Source organism: Triticum aestivum, chromosome 3D (genome assembly GCF_018294505.1).
Source record: "Triticum aestivum cultivar Chinese Spring chromosome 3D, IWGSC CS RefSeq v2.1, whole genome shotgun sequence".
NCBI classification, from domain to species: domain Eukaryota; kingdom Viridiplantae; phylum Streptophyta; class Magnoliopsida; order Poales; family Poaceae; genus Triticum; species Triticum aestivum.
In genome coordinates, this window is record NC_057802.1 from 70,888,437 (window position 1) to 70,897,287 (window position 8,851).

Here is an 8,851-nt window from a genome sequence, read left to right on the forward strand (position 1 = left end):
AAACACTTCCGGTGTCCAAATACCATCGTCCTATATATCGATCTTTACCTCTCGACCATTTCAAGACTCCTTGTCATGTTCATGAACTCATCCGGGACTCCGAACAACATCCGGTCACCAAATCATATAACTCATATAACACTATATCGTCAACGAACGTTAAGCGTGCGGACCCATGGGTTTGAGAACTACGCAGACATGACCGAGACACATCTCCGGGCAATAAACAATAGCGGAACCTGGATGCCCATATTGGCTCCTACATATTCTACGAATATCTTTGTCGGTCGAACCGTTATGACAACATACGTAATTCCCTTTGTCTATCGGTATGTTACTTGCCTGAGATTCGATCGTCGGTATCTTCATACGTAGTTCAATCTTGTTACTGGAAAGTCTCTTTACTCGTTCTGTAATACATCACCTCGCGACTAACTCCTTAGTCATTTGCTTGCAAGCTTATGATGTGTATTACCGAGAGGGCCCAGAGATACCTCTCCGAGACTCGGAGTGACAAATCCTAATCTTGATCTATGCCAACTCAACAAACACCTTCGGAGATATCTGTAGAGCATCTTTATGATCACCCAGTTACGTTGTGACGTTTGATAGCACACAAGGTATTCCTCCGGTATCCGGGAGTTGCATAATCTCATAGTCGAAGGAATATGTATTTGACATGAAGAAAGCAATAGCAATAAAACTGAACGATCAATATGCTAAGCTAACGGATGGGTCTTGTCCATCACATCATTCTCCTAATGATGTGATCATGTTCATCAAATGACAACACATGTCTATGGTTAGGAAACTTAACCATGTTTGATTAACGAGCTAGTCTAGTAGAGGCTTACTAGGGACACAGTGTTTTGTCTATGTATCCACACATGTATCAAGTTTCTGGTTAATAAATTCTAGCGTGAATAATGAACATTTATCATGATATAAGGAAATATAAAATAACAACTTTATTATTTCCTCTAGGGCATATTTCCTTCAGTCTCCCACTTGCACTAGAGTCAATAATCTAGTTCACATCGCCATGTGATTTAACACCAATAGTTCACATCGCCATGTGACCAACACCCAAAGGGTTTACTAGAGTCAATAATCTAGTTCATATCGCCATGTGATTAACACCCAAAGAGTACTAAGGTGTGATCATGTTTTTCTTGTGAGAGAAGTTTAGTCAACGGGCCTGCCACATTCAGATCCGTATGTATTTTGCAAATTTCTATGTCTACAATGCTCTACATGGAGCTACTCTATTAAATTGCTCCTACGTTCAATACGTATCTAGATTGAGGCTTATAGTCATCTAGATCAGTGTCAAATCATGCATCGACGTAACTCTTTATGAAGAACTCTTTATCACCTCCATAACCGAGAAACATTTCCTTTGTCCTCTTTAAGGTAACTAAGGATAATTTTTACCGCTGTCCAGTGATCTTGTCCTGGATCACTATTGTACCCCCTTGCCAAGGTCATGGCAAGGTGCACAATAGGTTTGGTACACAGCATGTCATACTTGATAGAACCTATGGCTGAGGCATAGGGAATGGCTTTCATTCTCTCTTTATCTTCTGTCGTGGTCGGATTTTGAGTCTTTATTCAACTTCACACCTTACAATCTTGGCAAGGTATGTACTCCCTCAAAATCTTATCAAGCGTCTTGATCTATCTCTATAGATCTTAATGCCTAGTATGTAAGCAGCTTCACCGAGGTCTTTCATTGAAAAATTATTATTCAAGTATTGTTGACACCTAATTTTGGCAAGATACAGAGTGAAAGGGTTTTCAGCATGAGAAAGTTTCACATCGTCGAGTGGAACAACTTTGATGTTTGGCTATCGCCATTCGACCTCATCTCAGTGGCCGAAGCTGTACTCCGAGTGACAAAATTTAGTGTTCTGAGTGCTTTTCGGCTGATTACGCCCTCAATATGACCTCAGATGAAGGAGTGCTCTAAAGGAATTGTCTTGTCTCGCCGAGACAATCGATTTTCATATATAAATCATCTCAATCCGAGTTTGTGTGCAAAAGTTACAGTCAATATGGTGCGGACCAGCTAGGAATCAAAATATTACGCTGGACATCAGACACATGTTGATGGGTGTCAGGTACAATGCGCGAGCAATTAGCCCTTGAAGCTGACCTCAGATCCAAAAGTGTTCAACATGAAAGTTTTTCGTCTCGTCAAGCCGATCGATTTTCATATATAAATTGTCTCGATCCAAGTTACTATATGACCTGGGGAGGCAAGACAAGATCAGGCTATGTTTTCAGTCGGAAATCCGAGTGAAAAAGTTTACCATCCGAGTGAAAATTTACCGGTCGAGTGAAAGTTTGCTGATCGGATGAACTTATTATTATCCGAGTAAAAATATAGTCATCCGAGTGAAATTTTCCTCCAGGTAAAAATATTCCGAGTGAAAAGATTGTCGTCGGAACGAAAACTTGCCGATCGAGTAAGATATTGCCTTCCGAGTGGAACTATAGTTATCCGAGTGGAAATACAGTCATCCGAGTGAAAGATTGTCTTTCGAGTGAAAAAGTCCAGTCGGACGATCTGAGCGAAAGTCTCTAATATCCGAGTGGATGAGCTCGAATCCGAGTGAAACTGAACATGTGCCCGAAAGTTTATCAAGATGACCTCGGATGAAGAAGTGTTCAATACAGAAGTTGTGCGTATCATCAAGATGGTAAACTTTGGTTTAGGAGTCATCATCATTAGAGATAGTAGATGGCCTGCAAATTCACTACGAGACTGGATAATCCAGTCTACTACAAGACCAAGTCCGACTGGAAGGTAAAGATGACCTCGAGAAGTATTCAAGATGGCCTTATTTGAAAAAGTGATCAACATGAGAGTTGTTCGTATCATCGAGGCGCACAAGTTTGATATTTGGGCCTTCTTGATCGGAGATCATATGCAAACTCAACAGCCCGCGCAAGGAGGTAGACAGAAGTTGGGCCAGATTCAGACTGAATCCGAGTTGGAATAGAACTAGGACTCTAGGACGTGAATTGATGTAATTTTTTTGTGTAAGGAAAGCCTAGATGAATCCTTTACTTGTACGGGAAGTCCAGCCGCCTCTTATATATGTTGGGGGTGACGGCCGATTGAACCAGACACAATCGAACAAATCAATATACTACTGTTTTCATCTACGTTTTATCTCTCCACCATTTTTCTCTCTTGTTCTTCGCTGTTCTTCGTTTTGAGTTCTGCGAATCTCGAGGCTCTAGGGGCGAGCGAATCGACCTAGGGCAGCCCATAGCCGCCGCAAAATCCCTGACGGGGTCCCTCCCGGGTGCGCGGGGTTTCGGGTCTGCAAAAGCGCCCACCGACTGTCCTGCGTATCGCGCTATCGGTTGGGTCTCCTTCGACGTGAGCTGCGGTGCATCACCCCCGGCGTCGAGGGTACACGTGACGTGTTCGTGTGTCAACACACTTTTTGGAGACTCCGCTGGGGACTGAAGATCAATCGTCATCATCCACCATGTCTGATCTTCCCAAGCCATCTGAGGTAGACGCCGATAACATCATTAAGCCTAGTCTTGATGAGATATTGGCCGATCATCGCCAACTTTATGAGGAGTACAAGAAGGTGCGTGAAGAGAAGGATTTGCAGGAGTTCCTTGCAAAATTCAAGAAGGATCGCCAAGGCAACATCACTCCGATTGAAGAAATCAAGTTCCCTCTTCTTCAAGCCGAGCAGGTTAAACCCTCTGTAAGTACTGCCTTTTCTCCTGAGCAGTGGGCTGAGATTGAAAGTCGTATTGCTGATGGTAACAATCTAGTCTATCAAACTTTCATAGAAAATACTAATGCTCAAAAGAATATATCTCAATCGTCTAGTGGTAATGATGGTGTAGCTGCTAGTGTGCAAAACCCTAATCTGGCTTTACCTATTGCATCGGCGCCTCCCGTGCCGATGGCTTATTATCCTACCCAAACAAATCAGATTGTGACTGCACCCATCAACCCTATTATGAGCATGCCAGGTTCGGTGGCAACGCCGAACCAAACCCTACCTACAGCAACCACTCGACCACTACCAAATTATGGGTTGACATACATGCCACAATTCTTACCTACAACTAGTAACCCTACTCCTCCTATGCCACTGCCACAAGCTTCATCGTCCACTATGGATGATGGTCTAGCTAATCTTAGAGAGGAGATGGCTAAGATGCTTCGAGAGAATTTTAGAGTTGAGTTACCTCGGAATCGGATTTTGCAAAAGCCGTACCCCGAGTACTTTGATGCCATCCAGTGCCCTCCAGGATATAAAATTCCAGATTTTGTTAAATTTAATGGAGAAGGCACAAAAACCACATGGGAGCATGTTAGTCAATATTTAGCACAATTGGGTGAGGCAGGCTCATTGAATGAATTGAAAGTGCGTTTATTTCCATTATCATTAACTGGTACCACATTTTCATGGTTTTCTTCTTTACCCCATGGTTCCATTCGGGTTTGGTCGCAGCTAGAGCAGAAGTTTCATGATCACTTTTATAGGGGCGACAATGAACTCAAGTTGTCACATCTGACATCGGTTAGACAGAAGCATGATGAATCGGTCTCCGATTACGTCAAGAGATTCAGAGAAACAAAAAACCGGTGTTTTAGTTTGGTGATAACCGAGAGGGACTTGGCGGACCTAGTGCTGAGTGGTTTGAGAACTCCCATTAGAGAAAAGCTAGAAGGCTATGAGTTCTTAAATATCAACCAAGTCTTACAAAGGGCTTTGGCTCAGGAAAGCCGAAGCAAAGACCTCAAAGAAGTGCATAGATACAAAGCCGATCGTCCAAACATGAATATGGTGGGATATGATAGCGATCACTCGGACGATGAGGGTGATGTTTTTGCTACTGAATTTGTTTGGCCATCTAAGGCCAGACCCTTTACTTGCAATGATCCGAAACCGATTCATAAGAATCGTGATGAAGAGATGAAGTTTACTTTTAACATTGCTAAGTGTGATAGAATATTTGATGCTTTGCTGCAGGCTAAGATTATTAGAATATCTCATACTTTACCACCGTTTGAAGAGCTAAAACGGCGTGCTTATTGCAAGTATCATAATTCTTTTTCTCATGCTACTAACGATTGCAATGTTTTTCGACGACAGATACAATCGGCCATTAATGACGGACGATTGAACTTTTCTGAGATGCAAGTTGATAAACAGCCTTTTCCAATGAATACCATGGATTTGGAGGGGAAGAAACTACTCATTCGGCCGGAGGTAGCCGAATCTGCTAATAAAGCTAATGTCATTGTTGGTGAGCCCAGGAAAGACAAGGAGGACAACAAGGTCTTGGGGAGACAGGTTGTGCTTGGTAAGCAACCTGATGGCAAGGAAGTGATCAAAATCACCATCAAGAATCCTACACTCGGGGGGCAACTACAAGTGCAAGAAAATGCTTGTGTGAGATTTGTCAAGCCCAAGAGTCCAGAAGTTGGCAAGTGGAAAAGGAATGAAGTTAAAGTACAGCGCAAGCGGATCAAACTAACTTTTGATATGTTGCTATCCAAATATGCCAATCAGTCGGCTGGTTCCAGCTCTAACCGGCCATCATACTTGAAGCGACCAAGGTCACCATCAGATGATATGTTCAGCCAGTATATGAAACCAAGTGGACCAAAGGCACTATTTCCAGAAGAGCAGAGGCAAACTGTTTGGGACCGACTTGAATACTCATATAATGGCCGACTGAACATCGGTAATATCGGTCGGCTGGTCAAAACATGCGACCGGATGGAACTTATCCGAGTGTAAGAATGCACCCAGGTGGAAGCTATCCGAGTGAAAAAATGTGGCCAAGTAGATTCCATCCGACTGAACTTACCCAGGTGCAAGGTAACTACAATGTTATACTATGCCGTGATTGGGTTCATGCAAACCAGTGCGTGCCATCCACTATGCACCAGTTTTTGATTCAGTGGGTTGATGATGAAGTGGAAGTCATTCATGGGGATAAAATCGGCCTGTGTTGCTTTGGCCGATGCATCGGTGGATTGGCAACATCCCAATGCTACTTGCTTGACGGGACGTGACTTATCAGAATTTGATTTTCTCAGCGCGACCAAGAATGGTTTTGTGCCCGTCTCTTCAAAGCCGACTGAATGCAATCGGCTCCAAGGTATGATATGTTTAAATGGATCCTAATTCCGAGTGGTTACAAAAACGTCTTGTAAAGTATCGGTCCAGTGAGAACGTTATGTATGAGTCTACAGAGGAGTTGGATGACATGGATAAACTTGGACAAGGTTTTACATCAGCCGATCCATTAGAAGAGGTAGATATTGGAGATGGTTCAGTCACTCGACCGACATTTATAAACAAAAATTTGAAAGCCGATGGTAAGGCTAAGTTAATCGAGCTATTGAAAGAATATGTTTGTTGCTTTGCATGGGAATATCATGAGATGCCAGGGTTAAGCCGAGAGCTAGTGGAGCACCGGTTGCCTATAAAGGCTGGTTTTAGACCTTATAAACAGTCGGCTACTTGAAGGAAGAGATTGTTCGACTACTTGAAGCTAATTTCATTCGACCTTGCAGGTATGCCGAGTGGATTTCTAACATTGTCCCAGTGGAGAAGAAAGGATCCAGCAAGTTGAGGGTGTGCATTGATTTCAGAGACTTGAATAGGGCGACACCCAAAGATGAGTATCCTATGCCAATGGCCGATATGCTTATTAATGATGCTTCTGGACATAAGGTTATTAGCTTTCTAGATGGTAATGCCGGATACAATCAAATTTTTATGGCCGAAGAGGACATGTACAAAACGGCTTTCCGATGTCTTGGTTTCCTTGGTTTATTCGAGTGGACAGTGATGACATTCAGATTAAAAAATGCTGGAGCCACGTATCAAAGGGCTATGAATTTAATTTTTCATGATTTACTTGGTGTCATACTTGAAGTTTATATTGATGATATTGTTGTCAAATCGGATGCTTTTGAATCTCACTTGGCCGATTTGCGTTTAGCTTTCGAAAGAATGAAAAAGTATGGATTGAAGATGAATCCTTTAAAGTGTGCATTCGGTGTATCAGCTGGCAAGTTTTTGGGTTTCATTATTCATGAAGATGGCATAGAGATTGATCCCAAAAAGATAGAGGCCATACATAAAGTGGAGGCTCCAACATGCAAGAGAGATATGCAAAAGTTCCTTGGCAAGGTCAATTATTTGAGAAGGTTCATAGCTAATCTGTCAGGGAAAGTTGATGCATTTACTCCTGTCCTTCGGTTAAAGAATGATGCTGATTTCACTTGGGGGGCAAAACAGCAAGAAGCATTTGATATGATCAAGAATTATTTGTGCACTCCTCCGGTGTGAAAGCACCCAAGCATAGGGAACCCTTCAGACTTTACATTGCAGCAGAGGAAGGAGTTATTGGTGCTGTTCTAACTCAAGAGACCGAAGGAAAAGAGCATGCCATCACTTATTTGAGCCGCCGCTTATTGGACGCCGAGACAAGGTATACATTTATTGAAAAATTATGTTTATGCTTATATTATGCTTGCACAAAATTGAGCCATTATTTAGTACCGAGTGCTTGCATAGTAGCTTGTCAGACCGATGTCATCAAATACATGTTGCATAGACCAATTCTTAGTGGTAGAATTGGCAAGTGGGCTTATGCTTTGATTGAATATGATTTGGCTTAAGAATCTCTAAAATCCATGAAAGGCCAAATCGTTGCTAATTTTATTGTCGAACATCGGATTGATGACAAGCATGATGTTGATATAAACCTTGTCTTAATAGTACCATGGAGATTATATTTTGATGGTTCAGTTTGTACCAATGGCCAAGGTGTTGGTATTGTTTACATATCTCCTCATGGTGCTGTTTTTGAAGCCTCATGCCGCTTAGAATATTTTTGTACAAACAATCAAGTCGAATATGAAGCATTATTATTCGGCCTAGAGATGTTGCTTGCTATAGGTGTTACACATATTGAGGCTTATGGCGATTCGTTACTAGTGGTGCAGCAAATATCCAAAGTCTTTCAGTGTTTGGACGAATCACTTAATGTTTATCCAAGAAAAATGGAGCAAGGAGATAAATGTAACTCCCTTGCGGCTTGGGACATGGTTTGCCGACCAAAACAAAGTGGTGGTCTCGGTATCATCAATCTCCATGTCCAAAGCGAGGCCCTTCTCCTCAAATATCTTCACAAATTTTACAACCACCATGACTTGCCTTGGGTGGAGTTGATATGGACAACATACTACACGCACAAGATCCCACACGCGTCGGATCCATGCGGATCATTCTGGTGGAGAGACGTGCTGAAACTCACACCAGTATATCGAGGTATATCTAGGACAATTGTACATGTGGGAGACACGGTTCTTATGTGGAAAGACCTATGGTTGGAATCTGTGCTGGAAGAATCGCACCCGCGGGCCTTCTCCTTTGCATTAAATGAGGATATCTGTGTGAAAGATTTCTTAGGATCCACCTCCCTCCATGAAACGTTTCATCTTCCCCTTTCAGTGCAAGCACATGGAGAAGTCCGTGACCTGCAACAAAAAGTGCTACACATTGGTAATCTTGAGGACTCCCACACACATGACAGGTGGGTATATTGTTGGGGTTCGACAGACCTCAAAGCTAATAGATACTACAAATTCTACTTTCGGGATGTGAAGGCCCACCAATCCTACCACTGGCTCTGGAAGTCCAAAGTCACGCTAAAAATCAAGATGTTTGGATGGTTGTTACTCTCTGACCGACTAAACACTCGCAACATGCTCAAGAGAAGGCACCACAACATCGGAGATGACTTCAGCTGCCTCTTATGCAACCAGCAAGTTGAAGAGGATGTG